The sequence below is a fragment of the Haemaphysalis longicornis genome, unplaced genomic scaffold, assembly GCF_048455015.1.
Source record: "Haemaphysalis longicornis isolate Haplotype H1 unplaced genomic scaffold, Haemaphysalis longicornis Haplotype H1 scaffold_2, whole genome shotgun sequence".
Classification (NCBI taxonomy): domain Eukaryota; kingdom Metazoa; phylum Arthropoda; class Arachnida; order Ixodida; family Ixodidae; genus Haemaphysalis; species Haemaphysalis longicornis.
Window position 1 is genome coordinate 290,609,762 of NW_027526295.1, and position 14,834 is coordinate 290,624,595.

Here is a 14,834-nt window from a genome sequence, read left to right on the forward strand (position 1 = left end):
GTGACTGCGCACGATTGGCGAGTCGCAACAGAACGAACCCTCGACTTCCTCTACACACCCAGCACCATCTACTGGTTCGCTTTGAACACCCCTGAATTGCTTTGAGCAGCTGCTAGAAGATCACAACTGTTTAACAAGAAGGTGCATCAAACGGCCGCGCTGATCGATGCTCTCCGATAAAATGAATCAATCGGCCTATGGCCAAGGTACTGCCGAGGCATCTGCGAGTGGGAATACTTGCCATACCATTCTGCCTTGTCAGGCCAACGGTAAGTTATTAAGGAATTAATCATACTAGCGAACATTAGGACAGGGACACAGCTAAAGAGAAGACAAAACACACGCTAGATTTCAACTCAGTTTATGCCACATAAACAGGAAAACACCAATAAGTACATAAAAAAGGAATGGGTTATCGCAAAAAAAACATAATGAAACACTATCACTCATATCACAGGCCACATTACAGCGCCGGTCCATATCGCATGCGGAAATTTTTAACCAACACGTGCAAACAGCCTTCACCCTTCGCCCACGCTCAACCACCTCCCTCTCTCCAAAAAATTGATTTCCTTTGCGGATAGTGCCAAGGACGGTGCGCTCACGCATCCTCCCCCCTCTCTTCCTATAAAAAGGCTTCCACAATTTCTCGGTGGGTTTCTCGGTCGGTTTGGGAGGGTTACGTGTACAGGATACGCGTCCCGCAGAAATCTGCACCTACGGCAATGATCAGCCAGGTGGCCAGCCTCCATCCGCGCATTGACAGCCGCCTGGTGCTCTCTCAGCATCACATTGAGGCACCTGCCTGTTTGGCAAATGTAGCACTTTTTGCACGACAGGGGGATCCTGTAGACCACCCCCGTCGCGCAATTCACAAACCTGCTTGTATGCCGTACGGCACAGCTGGGCTTGGTGCCGGGGTTATTCACCCTACGCACCATTGTTGACAGCCTTTCAGGTGCCCGAAAAACCACCTGTACACCACACTTCTCACCAACCTTTTTCATGCGGTGGGACACTTAGTGTACGTAAGGCAAGGCTAGCACAGGACTCTCTGCCTTTGGCATTCAGAACCCGGCCCGTGGTCTGTTTTGAGATCCTTCACAAGGCTCTCTACCACAGAGGCCACCATTTCAGCTGGGAAAGCTGCCACGTTCAGTTTTTCCGCTTGCTCCAGCAAGCTAGCCTGCATGCTATGCTGGCAAGGCCTGGGAAGCGCCGCCCTCAGAATGTTTTTTGCAACGCCTCGCTTCACAAGCTTTGAATGGGCTGACTGATAGGGCAGGATGCCCTTTTTACTACGCGGAGCATACTGCCAACCGTCCTTGGCACTATCCGCAAAGGAAATCAATTTTTTGGAGAGAGGAAGGGGGTTGAGCATCTGCGAAGGATGAAGGCTGTTTGCACGTGTCGGTTAAAAATTTGCGCCATGTGATATGGACCGGCGCTGCAATGTGGCCTGTGATATGAGTGATAGTGTTTCATTATGTTTTTTTTCATGTACTTATTGGTGTTTTCCTGTTTATGTGGCATAAACTGAGTTGAAGTTCTAGCGTGTGTTTCGTCGTCTCTTTAGCTGTGTCCCTGTCTTAATGTTTGCTAGTATGATGAATTCCTTAGTATACAGTAACCAACTCGCCCAACGTAGCGCTTTAGTAGTCCCCAATGGTAAGCTCTTTCTGAACAATGTTTCTCTACGCAGGCCTCGCTGGACCCTCTTACCGGGCTCAGGGATCCAGAGATGTTGTAACAGGTGTAATAGCCCTTAACGATATAAGTTCTATCGGACAATTTCAAATGTACCATGTCTGGATTGTTACTTGTCGATTCTCTGCGGCCAGGGTAAGGCTTGTGCGTGTCGGACTAGGGGCGGTATTCTCGTAACTGTCCCTTTTGAAATCGTTCTTTTGAGTCCCTTTCATCGTGACGTACTTCCGGTTAAGCAGTGGACGTTCACAGTAGGTTTGTTGCGCTTGCGTTACGTCACTTCCGGTTGTTTGCTTTTAGCCAATCAGGGCTCGCCAAAACGGACATTTTTGAAAGGGACGCAAAAGGGACAAAACTCGAGAATACCGCCCCAGTACTGGTCAAAAATCACCGGTGCATGGTGATTGACATGGAGCCCAAGGAAGTGCGCATGAAGCTTCTCTGGATTCCGGAACGTCTCGACGACGTGCACATCTGTGAAGCGCTCCAACAATATGGCGGGGTAATGTGCATTTGAATGGAAAGTTAGAGAGTCTCGGGGATGGAAGACATGGAATCGCTGAACTGAGACGTCGTTTTAAAACTTGTTGATAGTGTTGATGTGTGTAATGTGCCTTATGTACTATTGCTGGTTTCTGGTCGGCCACCCCTGTGCCTGCACTGGGATCGCGTGATGTTTATCCCGCGTCACTCCCGTACACCGCGTTGTAACAGCTGCCACAAGTTTGGTCACACGGTCGAGGAGTGTGTGGTGGCGTACGCAGACGAGCTTCGGAACGGACCACACCCCCTGACGACGCCCTGCGGAAACACATCATGGATGCTTCAGAGGCTCTGGACGCTGCTGGTAATTTCCAGCTGCTGCAGGCATCAGTACGGAGGGCTCTACTCCATTGACTGCCACCGACGTGCACACGAACGCCGTGAGTAGTGCGCCAGTGGCGGCACTGGCACCTTTCCCGATGGTCCCTACTCCTTGTCTGGAGCCATCAGATGAACTTACTGCAAGAGATCCACCTGCTGTCAGTGAGAGTCCTGCCTCCGTTGATAACCCCTCGCGACACGACAACGTGTAGCTGATGGTGTTATGTTCACTGACGCCAACGTTCTGGACACCACTGCGATGCCTCGTCCTGTTTCCGTGCCAACTGCTGCTCTCTCCACCGACGTATCTCGGCCATACAGCACCACAAAACGATCTGCGTATTGCATGGCTGAGAACTTCACTGACAGCACTTCTGAAAACACCCCAGCTAGTGTTACGCAACCCATTTACCGGGACAGGAAAGGTAGTAGCAGGTAAAAATGGCAGCCCCGTCGATAAAGCTGTGCTAGGTCCAGGGACAAGTCAGCTGGGCCTCTTCCCTCACAGTTTGATATGGATGACATAGACATATGAGTCGTTGATCAACATGATGCCTGCTCAACTGAAATTTGCAACTTTGTGTGTGGGTTGAGGCCCCGTCAGAAACATCTGCAACTGGCGAAGTTAATGTCCAAAATCGTCTCGATTTTATGCCTGTGCGGGAGAGGAAACTTGAGAGTGTGGAGGCGACCGATAGAGCTTTGCGATCTTTCCTCAAAGATGTCGAGGTGGTTGTGTCACACTCAGTTCGTCTCAGCCGGCTGCTCCTTGTTTCTGAGGAAGGGTCTGTCCTGTTCATTTCTCAAGTAAAATGTGAATGTTAAGGGTGGTCGATTTGTAGTCACTTTTGTTGTATGCGGCCCTTTGGCGTCTGATCAACTTCTACGCTACAGTATCACACACCATTGGAAAAGGTGGCGTATATTTGATAAAAATCAGAACGCGACCTCTACCAGGACAACAGAAAGACGACAAACACAAGAGCCTGTGTTTGTCGTCTTTGTATTGTCCTTTTCGTTGTCGCGCTGTGATGTTTATCTACTATGCGCTACTAATGACCGTGACAAGCGAAGGCGTTTTTTAGAAGTTACCCGGTTGTTTAAGCACTGATCAATTTCTTGTTTTGTCGGTTGACTTCAACTGCGTTTGTGAGCCTAGAGAACAGACCGGGCCGACTACTTATCGCGACTGGATTGCTGAAGCCTTGTCTCCCCTTCTTGCGTCTGCTGGGCTAGTTGGTACTGGATCGCCATTTTGAGCTTTTTGCTCGTACACACATTTTGAAGGAATGCCCCATGCTTGTTTGAACAGGATCTAAAACTCTTAAGCGCTCCTTTCCAGCAACCCCATTTCTTATGTTATACCTGCAACTTTTTCTGACCGCTGACGTGTTTTCTTGTATTTAGATGGGGGCGCTCGCTCTACCTTCCAACCGCAGGGATCACTTTGGAAACGTAATTCATCGTTTCTAAAAGATGGATGTTTTTGCTGCAATGTACGCTCATTATTGACACGTTGCTTTCCGGCAGACTTGCCTTTATTCGCTTCCTGAGAAATGTTCGAGCACGAAGTTCAAAGGCTCTGAATTGGGAAAGCTTCAGTCAATAATTATCATAGATAATATTAGGAACAGCTCCTCTTGGAAAGCCTGTACCAACTATACGAATTGGAATGCGATGAGAAAGGCGCATGCATTGAGGAAATTGCTACTATGAAGTGTGAGCTTCTACAGCATGATACATTGAGATACAAAGGAGCCGTTCGGCGTTCGAATATTCGTATCCCACATTGCGAAAATCCTACCCTTCAAGCCTTGTTAGGTGAGCGCAGCCGCACCGCGGCCAAGTTTATAGGACAGATCCTTTCTAATCGTGCAGGTCTAAGCACCTCAGAAGAAATTGTATTACAGTTTGAACAATATTACGCAAATTGGTTTAGCGCGACATCTAAATCTCGCAGCCTTAACAGCCATGTTGTGCACCGATTTGTGTCTCTTATTACGTCTCTATCAGATTGGTATTGTTCATGCATAAGTGGCTCGATTACCTTGACTGAAGAACAAAATTCTATTCTGTCGATCAGCTTCCCATTTACAAGTCATCCAGCCCTGACAGAATTTCAGGAGAATTTTTAGAAGTTTGTAAGTCTTTGTTTGTGCCCTGTTCTTATAAACATGTTGACTAATGGCCCTGATATAAACCTCTTCCCAGGTCATTCACCAAAAGTTGCACTGTTTTAATTCCGACACCTACAGAAAAGGAAGTGCTTTCATTTGAAGATTACATGCCAACCATAATCTCTAATGTGGACTACAAGATTTTGGCGAAGGTTTTGTCTTACCGACCTCGATTTTCAATTTCTATGCTCTTAGGTTCCCACCAAACATGAGGATAGCGTGGACGTTCAATGCAGACCAATCTGCACATTATTTGTACAGCCAGGGTGTTCTGTACCGGCATTTGCGAGCAGTTCGCTCTGCTTCACATTCACCTTTCTAAGGTTTTCGACTGCGTGCGCCTACCGTTTCTATTGTCATTTCTGGAGCAAGAGAATATTGATTTCGTTGTTGGGAACGGCGTACGCTTTTCTGACGACTGCTCAACTAGACGAATTGTTAATGGGTACTGTTGAAAAAAAGGAGCAGGCGATGTAGAGAGAGAGCGGGAAGAAACGTTCGGAAAACACTAACGATGATGGCACGTGCCGCATCCGATCCGTTCGTGCCAGGTTCGTCGTCCCCTTCTTTACACAGTCGCTTTGAATTTGTAACGCGTACCTCTCGACGTCCGTGCCGATACAATCGTCGGTTAAACGGTGATAACCTATGTTCTCACTTCTTTATTTAGAGCCCCTATGCTTGTCGGTTGTTGAATGCCCCGGCGTCCATGGTGTTAATGTTTTGGGTAATGAACTTTCGACCCCGGCATATGCTGTTGATCTCTCCTTATTCTGTGCTGACAAGCCTATTACTGACAAGGTGCGCTCCTTGATCGTAGAAATTGGGGTCGTTTGAGGAGCTTGTGGGCGGCCGATGAGGCGGTGCGGCAGGGCCTACATTTATTTAGAGTTGCGTGGGGACGACAACATGGGCCGAGAATCAGGGAGCAGCCCGTGGAGTGCGGCCGAGCAGCGCGGAGGCCATGATGTTCTTTGTCGCGTGGCTCGTCGTGTCGATGATGATCGTGTGCACTTCATGTCGATGACGAAGTGGCCGCTACAAGCTAAAAAGAACATTACTACGAATTCTACGAATGATCTGCTCCTTAGGCGGTCACCCTAGCCCGGTAAGCAGGTATTGAAATGTCATGTCGACCGCTAAATATCCTTGGCGTACCGGCGCACTGCTATGAGAATAGCACACTATACTGGCGGGAGCGGGGGAAACGCTCCGTGGATACGCTGATAGTTTTGTGCCGCGCAATCTCTTAATTTTCGGTAGAGCTAAGGCATATAACATACGCTTCTCGCTACAAAATTACGGAATGTTTTAAAATTGTTGAGCGGTGTGCGGCTTCCCATTCAGCGTTTTCACAGGACCTTCGCGAAATTTACTTGATTGTCTTCTATGGAGCCTGAGACGGGATAATCTGCTTAGTCCCGTCTGTGCTGGAAGACGCAGGCTGGCGCACCTCTATTTGAGGCAATTAGTCGCGCCTTTCGGGTTTCTTCATGGCGAGGGCCTTTTGTCAAGGGAATTTGTGGATGTCGTTCCTGGCAATATTGTTTCTTCTAAATATTTCTCTCGGCCACGTTTGTGCAGATTCATGCATGAGGGGTGTTCTCCTGTCGGCATTACATTAGGTCGCTTTTTCAAATCCTATTTATTAACGATGTCTCGCCAAACACTTTGCGGAGAATAATTACCAAAATTTTGTTCGCCCCTCTTCAGATCTCTTTACGATGGTGTGCCCTGCCATGATGTCCTAAAGCAAGTTTGCCAAAGCCCTCTTAGTCAATGTACAAAACCTTCTTCTGCAAGCTACATGTCGAAATCTTGCTTGTTTAAACGTGGCCGCGTAAGCAGGAACATTTTTCTGCCGTATGTTAACTGTCCACATTGTCATGCTCAAGTAACGATTGAGCATGGTTTCATTGACTGCAAAGACTATTGTTCTGGGATGTGTTTCAATACACTCTAAATGTACTTTGAATTAACACCGCACACTGTGCGTTGTCTTGCAGCTCCCCAAAAAATGTTCGTTGGGGCGTGTTTTTTCTGATGGCTCTTCACAGCTTAAGGGAGACCCGCATGTTAGACAGAAACGCTGAGCCGATGAGATCTTGCAAGTTGCACTTCAGTCAAAGGATAATTAGGCTAAAAGGCTTCTGTGACCAAAATGATTTTAGACCGGATTTGTACCCTGTTTTGCACCGGTGTGTATGACTGTAAACTTACTAGCAGGAATTGTCAATGTTTTGTTCGTCGAATTTCCAATTGCCCGCTTCGCCCTGTACACTTAGCGCCATGATTTTAAATAGCTTGTGTATATATGTTTCTTTCTATTTGTATTAAACACCATGGACGAAAAAGAAAATGCCTCGGTAGCATAATGGCTAGAACCACAACTTTTAGCACGAGCGGCGTGGGTTTGAGCCACACAATGCCAACATATTTCTTTCGATAGCGTGTGATTCTTTTTACTGTAAAATATTCTCTTCCGAGGCGGGGAGCGGAAGATCAACAGGTTTAGTTAACGTTCTGCATCGCACCGGGACTTTGTGGCTTGCACATATCTCGAAACGAAATTATACTCCCCCCCCCTTCCTCAGTGAGATATGTGCCCGAGTAGGAAGACAACGAAGAGGAAAATCCATGGACCAGCAATCGTCTGTCACTTCTTGCAGATGAATGAATCTACCCGGAAAACGCATGTCCGACGCTTTTCATCGCTTTGCCGTCACAGAGTTGGGTTTACCGTGTATCCAACGTGGGACCCCGCCAAGCCCAATCTGTGACGCTGTGTGGTGAGCGCTTTGCTGATTCCGATAGAATACCAGATATACGATGCCTTACGAGTACGTTCAAAAAAGTGGGAAACGTGTAGTGGTCTACAGGCTTGGGGAGCGCGGCGTTGACGTGGGGAACTGCACAGAGCTCATCCAGGACTTCGATCAGCTGCGCAACCAGTGCTTGGCAAACAGGACTCTCTTTGAGGATCCTGGGTTTCCATGCAATCACAACTCCGTCTTTGGATTCAAGAACGCCAAGTTTCCAGTGGTTTGGCTACGACCGCCCCAAATGTGTCGAAACCCACACCTTTTTGTGGAAGGAGCATCCAGATTTGACGTTGTACAAGGAACTATCGGAAATTGCTGGATGGTAGCCGCCGCCGCGAATCTCACGCTGAATGATGAGCTGTTTTACCGTGTCGTGCCTCAAGACCAGTCTTTTCACCGTGACTATGCCGGCATATTCCATTTCCGCATCTGGCAGGCCAACCGCTGGATCGATGTCGTGGTGGACGACCGGCTACCCACCCTTGACGGGAGCCTCGTCTTCATGAAGTCCCGCAGCGGTAACGAGTTCTGGAGCGCTCTGCTAGAAAAGGCATACGCCAAGCTCTATGGCAGCTACGAAGCCCTCAGTGGTGGCTCGGCCTTAGAGGCTATGGAAGATTTCACGGGCGGCGTCGCAGAAGAGATAAACTTGAAGGACCCACCCAAGAAGATGTTCGGGGTTATGCTCAAAGCATATGAGCGCTCTTCTCTCATGAGCTGCTTCATTTCGGCGGGCTCCAAGCCGGAGCAAAAGCTGGCCAATGGCCTTGTGTCTGGTCACGCTTACAGTGTCACGGCTGTGCGACTCTTGTACATTAGGTACCTCAGTGCTCGTGTGCCTTTGATCCGGCTAAGGAATCCATGGGGAGACGGCACCGAGTGGCGGGGACCATGGAGTGACCACTCACGTGAGTGGTGCCTTCTGTCGGCTGCAGAGAGACAAACTATTGGCCTCACATTCGACAGTGATGGTGAATTCTGGATGTCTGAACGGGACTTCATGAAGGAATTCGACCAACTGGATATCTGCAACCTGAGCCCTGACTCGCTCCATCAAGATGGATTCCCTAACACGTCAAGCAGGAAGTGGGAGGTCGCCATCTTCGAAGGGTCGTGGGTGCGCGGCGCTACCGCGGGGGGTTGCCGAAACTATACAGACACTTTCTGGATGAACCCACAGTACTTCATCACCCTGGAGGATCCAGACGACGATGACGATGACGACCAGTGCACTTTGATTGTGGCACTAATGCAGAAAAACAGGCGATTGGCGAGAGCGTCCAGGGCGGGTGGCCTATTTCTCATCATCGGCTTCATCATTTACAAAGTCGATGATCCATACAACTGCCCCAAGCCGCTAAATTCTAACTTTTTCAAGTACGCATCGTCAGTGGGCCGTTCTAAAAAATTTGTGAACTCTAGAGAGGTGACCACTCGTTTCAAGCTGCCTCCAGGGACGTACTGCGTGGTTCCTTCTACTTTCGAGCCCAATCAGGCCGCGGATTTCCTTTTGCGGATATATACCGAAAAAAAGAACGTCTCCCATGAGCACGATCTGACACCTGCCATCGTTCCTCCTGGCGCAAACTTCCGTTTCAATTTATGGCCGCAGAATCATGACGTCCGTGGACCAGCAATGAACCCGAGTTATGGCCGCCCGCCGCAGTTGCTGCCCCTGTTCGCCAAAATTGCCGGCGACGACATGGAAGTGGGCAGCTACAGGCTCCAGAGGATTCTCAGCCTGTTCTTTTGTGAAGAACTTAAGTATGAGAGATTTTCTGTAGATGTATGCAGAAGCATGGTTGCCCTCATGGACGAAGACCATTCTGGAAAACTTGGGCTTGATCAGTTCATAGATCTTTGGATTCTCATTAGAACATGGCAGAATGTTTTCACAGCTTTTGACAAAGACAGAACGGGTGAACTGAGCACGTTCGAGTTGCGGGAGGCGTTGGCTTCCGCGGGATACCACGTGAATCAGCGTATTCTGAAAGCTCTGGTCGTTCGTTACGGCAATGATGAAGGAAATGTTTCTTTCGAAGATTTCATTGGGTGCGCTGTCAAACTGAGAAGAATGATTGAGATTTTCAACCACAATCAGTTGAAGCAGCTAGAGTGCGCGAAGATCGGAAATGCATCTTTCGCTATTGACGACTGGCTGGTTAACACTATGTACAGTTAAACTGCAGCTCACGTCAGAAATCCCCAATAGACCGGCGTCCATGGTGACTTTGCACTTACTATATGACGACAGCCTGCTCCTTGATTAAGTATTCATGCAAAATTTATTTCATGCAAATAAATTCATGCAAATGTTTATTTTTTATAATAACAGAATTTAGGAACCGGCACGCTTCCTTGTCTCTGTCTTATCTGCCGTTTTCGTATGCATTGGTAATGCTTTCACCGCGAAACCATTGACGGGAGACGTAGACAGGCTGGCATTACTGGTAATAACATATTGTTTCAGACACTACATTCTCAAAAACTGACGTGCTTCCGCCGAGGATAATATTCTCACGGGGCGGGACAATCCCCGCGCCGCCGTGGTCCACCAACAAAAGACGACAAGGAAGCAGCTCGGTGCGGGGCGCAGCCATCCCGGGCTCAGTTATGGCTGCATGTATAGTGTAAATTGATCGCTCCTCATCTACCATGGTTCGTCTCATCTTTGTCCTACCGTCACGTAAAGTCTGGTAAAGGTGCTGGGTACGTCATCCCCATCCTGGCCCCAGCATCACATCGCATCGGCGTGGACGCAGCCGCCAAGGATAACGAAACCACGCGGTGCAGCCCCAGCCCAGACCCAATTGAAGACCAGCCGAGATGACCGTGCCCAGACAAGGCGATGTGTTGCCTCGCCCTACCGACCGACGTGGCTTCAGGACCTTCGGCTCTTCGACGCGGCTGAAGCCATTGCTGTTGCTGGGACAGGCATCATCAACACGCTCTTCAAGGTAAGTTGCGCTTGTTATGATAACGGAGACGGACGCAGGAAGAAAAGAACAACACTTTTACAAGGGGGGCAGACTCGGTTGGTGTGCTGATGAGACTTCCTACATTTATTTAGGTCACGTAGGCCCGGCCAGAATGAGCGACCGCCCAGGTCCTGGCTCGACGTTCCATCCGTGTCGCGTGAACTGCTCACGAGCCAGTACCAGGGCCGCTGAACATGATCGCAGTGATGATGGGGACGATGGTGATGGTGTCGACGCCTGTCAAAGTGTTGTTTTTTCTGCCTGTGTCCTCCTCTGTTATCATAACAAGCGCAACGTACCTTCAAGAGAATGTTACACCAACTTGCCCGACATCAAGCTTTACTGAACATCATCAACACCATCATCGTGATCCGTGGCGGCCAGCGATTGGTCTGCATTTTTCATCGCAGCACTCATCCGCAATCAATCGTCAACTTGCCTCGGTGGGACCGGGACGGCCACCATCGACAGGGGTGATGTCACGGGACAGGACAATCCCCGCGCCGCCGTGGTCCACCTACAAAAAACGACAAGGAAGAAGCTCGTTGCTGGGCGCAGCCAGCCCGGGCCAGGTTATGGGTGCATGTATATAGTGTAAATTGATCGCTCTTCATCTACCATGGTTCGTGTCACCTCTGTCCTGCAGCCACGTAAGAATATTTTGTTAAGTTGTAAAGTTAGCTTCCTTGCGCCTGAAACAACCTGCGCTTAGTGGAATCCTGTTACCGAAGTCAGATTCGGTGCGTGTGGGATGATTGGGGCGTTGAAATCGAGTACTTTTTATTAAACTTGTGGGATTCTACATTTCACACACTAGTTCTTTCCCACCCCGCAGCCATCCGCGCTCAGCAAACATGCCTTGCGAGCGCCGGCTGCGGACGGGTCCGTTGTTTGCGGAGGCAGACAAAGGCAGGAAGCGGCGAGGGCAAAACATCAATGGCAGCATTTGTTGCAAAGTGCGAATCAACTACACTGCATACAGACTGATTGTAGGCCATAACGGTAACACTGTGAGCGAGGCATTAAACAACGCTAGAGATCGAGGTTGTTCGACTCACCGATGGCATACCGGAGTAGCAGAGCGCTTCACGTGCGAGCGCGATTGCAGTCTCCCAGCTCGCCCGGACGGGTCCCATTGTGGCGCGTTCCCCAGGTCAGGACCAGCGCGCCGAAAACGTCCGCTCGCTACCGCATCCCCCAAGATAAGAGGCTGTCCTCTCGTCATGCGACAACCCACCAGACCTCGCCGAACCATGGCGCTAGTGCAGAGGAAGAACTGGTTCTCGGGTAAGGCAGAGGGGAAAAGTTTCAACGCCTCAACCCTGGCGACAACGAACCCTCCGGTCGCTGGCGCCCTCCCGTACGGTTCCCGTCGCGCGAGCGAGGCACACAATTGTGCAACGCCGGCCGCGATGGCAAGTTAGCCAGAAAGGGGTTCGCGTGAAAGTCGCGATCCCCACAAGCTCGGGTATAGTGAGCTTGAAAGTGCACATAATTATTTGTATCCAACACTTGCACAAACATTTCCTCGAAGAAGTTAGTAATAACTGTAGTAAGCAGCAATGAAAAAGTGGGAAGAAAAAAACTAGCCTATCGTCTCATCAATTGCAGCAATGAGGTTACCTGAAGTTGCCAGCATCGCACATTGTTTCGACCAGGAAGGAATGGTATCATTCTCTGTGATTGACATCACGGTCCTCACTTTTTTACAAAGCTTGCGACAAAAACGAGAAGGTCAAAATCTCGCTCCTCTTAAAATGGAGCGTATTTCAATTCTGCTGATGTGCGAAGTAGTGACGAAAGAATTACATTAGGTACATTCTCCTCGCGGGCATAAGTTGGAGAAAACTGGGGCAACGCGGAGGGCAAAATTTGGTTTATAACAAGAACGGCTCTTTGCGCAAACCCCAATTAGATTAAACAGCAATGATGAAATTACAAACGAATGCTTTATTTCCCGTTTGAAGCCTCTAAAGACTGCTGCTTCGCCGGCTTCGACGCAACAATAAATTTCTCGAGGTCCTTGAGTCTATGGGCTTTGAAAGGGAAAATCTCCGGAAACTTATAAGCGACTTCTTCACAGCAACATCGCACTTGCGCCTCTTTTTCCGAATACATTTCGCCGGCAGAATCGGAGAATCGCAATTAGTCGTATATAGGTCGCGCGTACCGGTTCTATTCACGTGCCAAGCATCACCTTCACGTCTCACACGGCAGGGTCCGACTCATCCGGCCTTATGCTGAGTCTGTCCTTCACTCCCTGTGTTTCCTTCACTCGGCTGAATGGTGAAAACAAGAATGTTTTTACATGCGAAAATAAATCATTAGTTTACCTGAAGATACCCATTGGGAGAAAAAACAACCCAGGCAGCACAGGACTGTTAGGCCTAAATAAAGCCGGTGTATTTTGGCCGGTGATTTTCTGTCCGGCCTTTTTCCGGCATCCATGTTCTGCCCGTGTCCAAATGTGGGCCTTTTGCCCGTATACTGCCGTACTCCCATGGCTCTGCAACGGCCAGTGTCCGTCGGCCAGTCGACCGGCTTACGTTCATACGGCCAGATTTGAGCCGAAGGGATCCGGCCATTCCAAAGCCTCCCGTGTACGGCCGAACTACGGCCACTGGAGGTCAACCGAGGTGCGGTCGTCGGACTCCAGCCGGACTAAAGCTGCCGGAAATACGGCCGTGCTACGGGTATTGGAGTAAAGCCACAGTACGTTAACTGTACTGAGGCCGGTCACTGCATCTTCCAGACTACGGCGGAATCCTCAAGTGGCACCGCGAACAGCGACGCGGCTTCCCGCCCCCACACCGGGACTTAACCAGGTGGGAGGCGGTGAGGCTGCGCCAACTACAAACAGAGACGGTGTTGACCCCGGCGCTCGCGCGCCACGTGTGCCCGGAACTCTTCGAGAGTGAGGTGTGCAGCATGTGTGCGCGGGCGACGGCTACCTTGGCCCACATCATGTGGGGCTGTGACAGTGTTGAGGACGGTGCGTACCCGCCGCGTGTGAGACAGTGTGTGGGCTCTGCGGAGCCGAAGGACCAGAGATGGGCCGTCCAGCAGCTCGAGGCAGCTCTGGCCCTGCAGAGGCGAAAGGGAACCCCTAGAGGGAGCCCGAGTAGTCCGAGCGGGGCCGGGGCACGGTAGCCTCGGGATCTAGGCCCGACACACGCCTATAGGACTGTAGACGTAGTGTAAGACGGGGGAGCACCGCGCCCTGCGTGGCCGGATTTGCTCCCTCCCATGCCGGACGCTTTGAATAAAGTCTTTTCTCTCTCTCTCTCTCTCCAGACGCAAATAATGTCATATTGACGGATTTAGATAGCCCGTTAGTTAAAATTAACACTGCAATGCATTTTATAAGGTCACATGATGTGTGACCGAATTAAATTTGCGGCTTGATACCGTTGCCTTGAATGAACTTCCATCATCATCATCATCATAAGCCTATCTACGCCCACTGCAAAGTAAAAGCCTTATCCTTGCAAAGGTCCGGATCTCATCTGCCTATCTAACTGTCTGCCACTCCATGCCACGGTTGCATTCTTAGGGATCAACTCTGTTACCCTTAACGACCAACGGTTATCATGCATCCGCATTACATGCCCTGCCCCCACCAACTTCTTTTTATTTTTTACTAATATGTCCTCAACACGCGTTTGTTTCCTGACCCAGTCCACTGTCTTCTTGTCACTTAATGTTAAAGGTATCATCTTCCGTTGCATTACTCGCTGAGTCGTCCTCAGTTTAAGTTGAACCCTTTTAGTGACCCTCCAAGTTTCTGCCCCGTAGATGAGTACCGCTAAGATGCAACTGCCATACGCTTTCGTCTTCAGGTACAATGGTATGATGCAATTCATTATCTGTGAATGCTTACCGAACGCACTTTACCCCATTCTTATCCTTCTAATTATCTCTACCTCACGGTTCGAATCCGGGATAACTACTTGGCCTAAATAGATATATTTGCTAAGTAGATATATTCAGTCTAAGCAGATATATACAAATATATTGGAATCTGAACCTTGCAACGTTTATTACGAGAGCTTTATAAAGCGAGGCCAGTCTTGAGGTATTGTTCGAGGAATTGGAGGGCATTTAAAGGCTGCAATAAGGCTTAGCGAGGTTAGGACGACAGGTGAAGTCTTTATAGTGCTGAAACATGGACACGTCTTATATTACCGTGGTCAAGTGGACTGAAGGGAACTGGGAGTGGGATTTGTAGTCAATAAACGCATAGCTGGCAACATAGATGAATACTATAGCTTTAATCAAACAGTAGC

At 49.4% G+C, this 14,834-nt stretch overlaps 1 pseudogene; it reads left to right on the plus strand.

The window, feature by feature from the left end:
• The first annotated feature begins 7,577 nt into the window (after positions 1–7,577).
• On the plus strand, positions 7,578–9,752 carry LOC144168672 (calpain-B pseudogene; annotated as a pseudogene).
• The last annotated feature ends 5,082 nt before the right edge of the window (positions 9,753–14,834 follow it).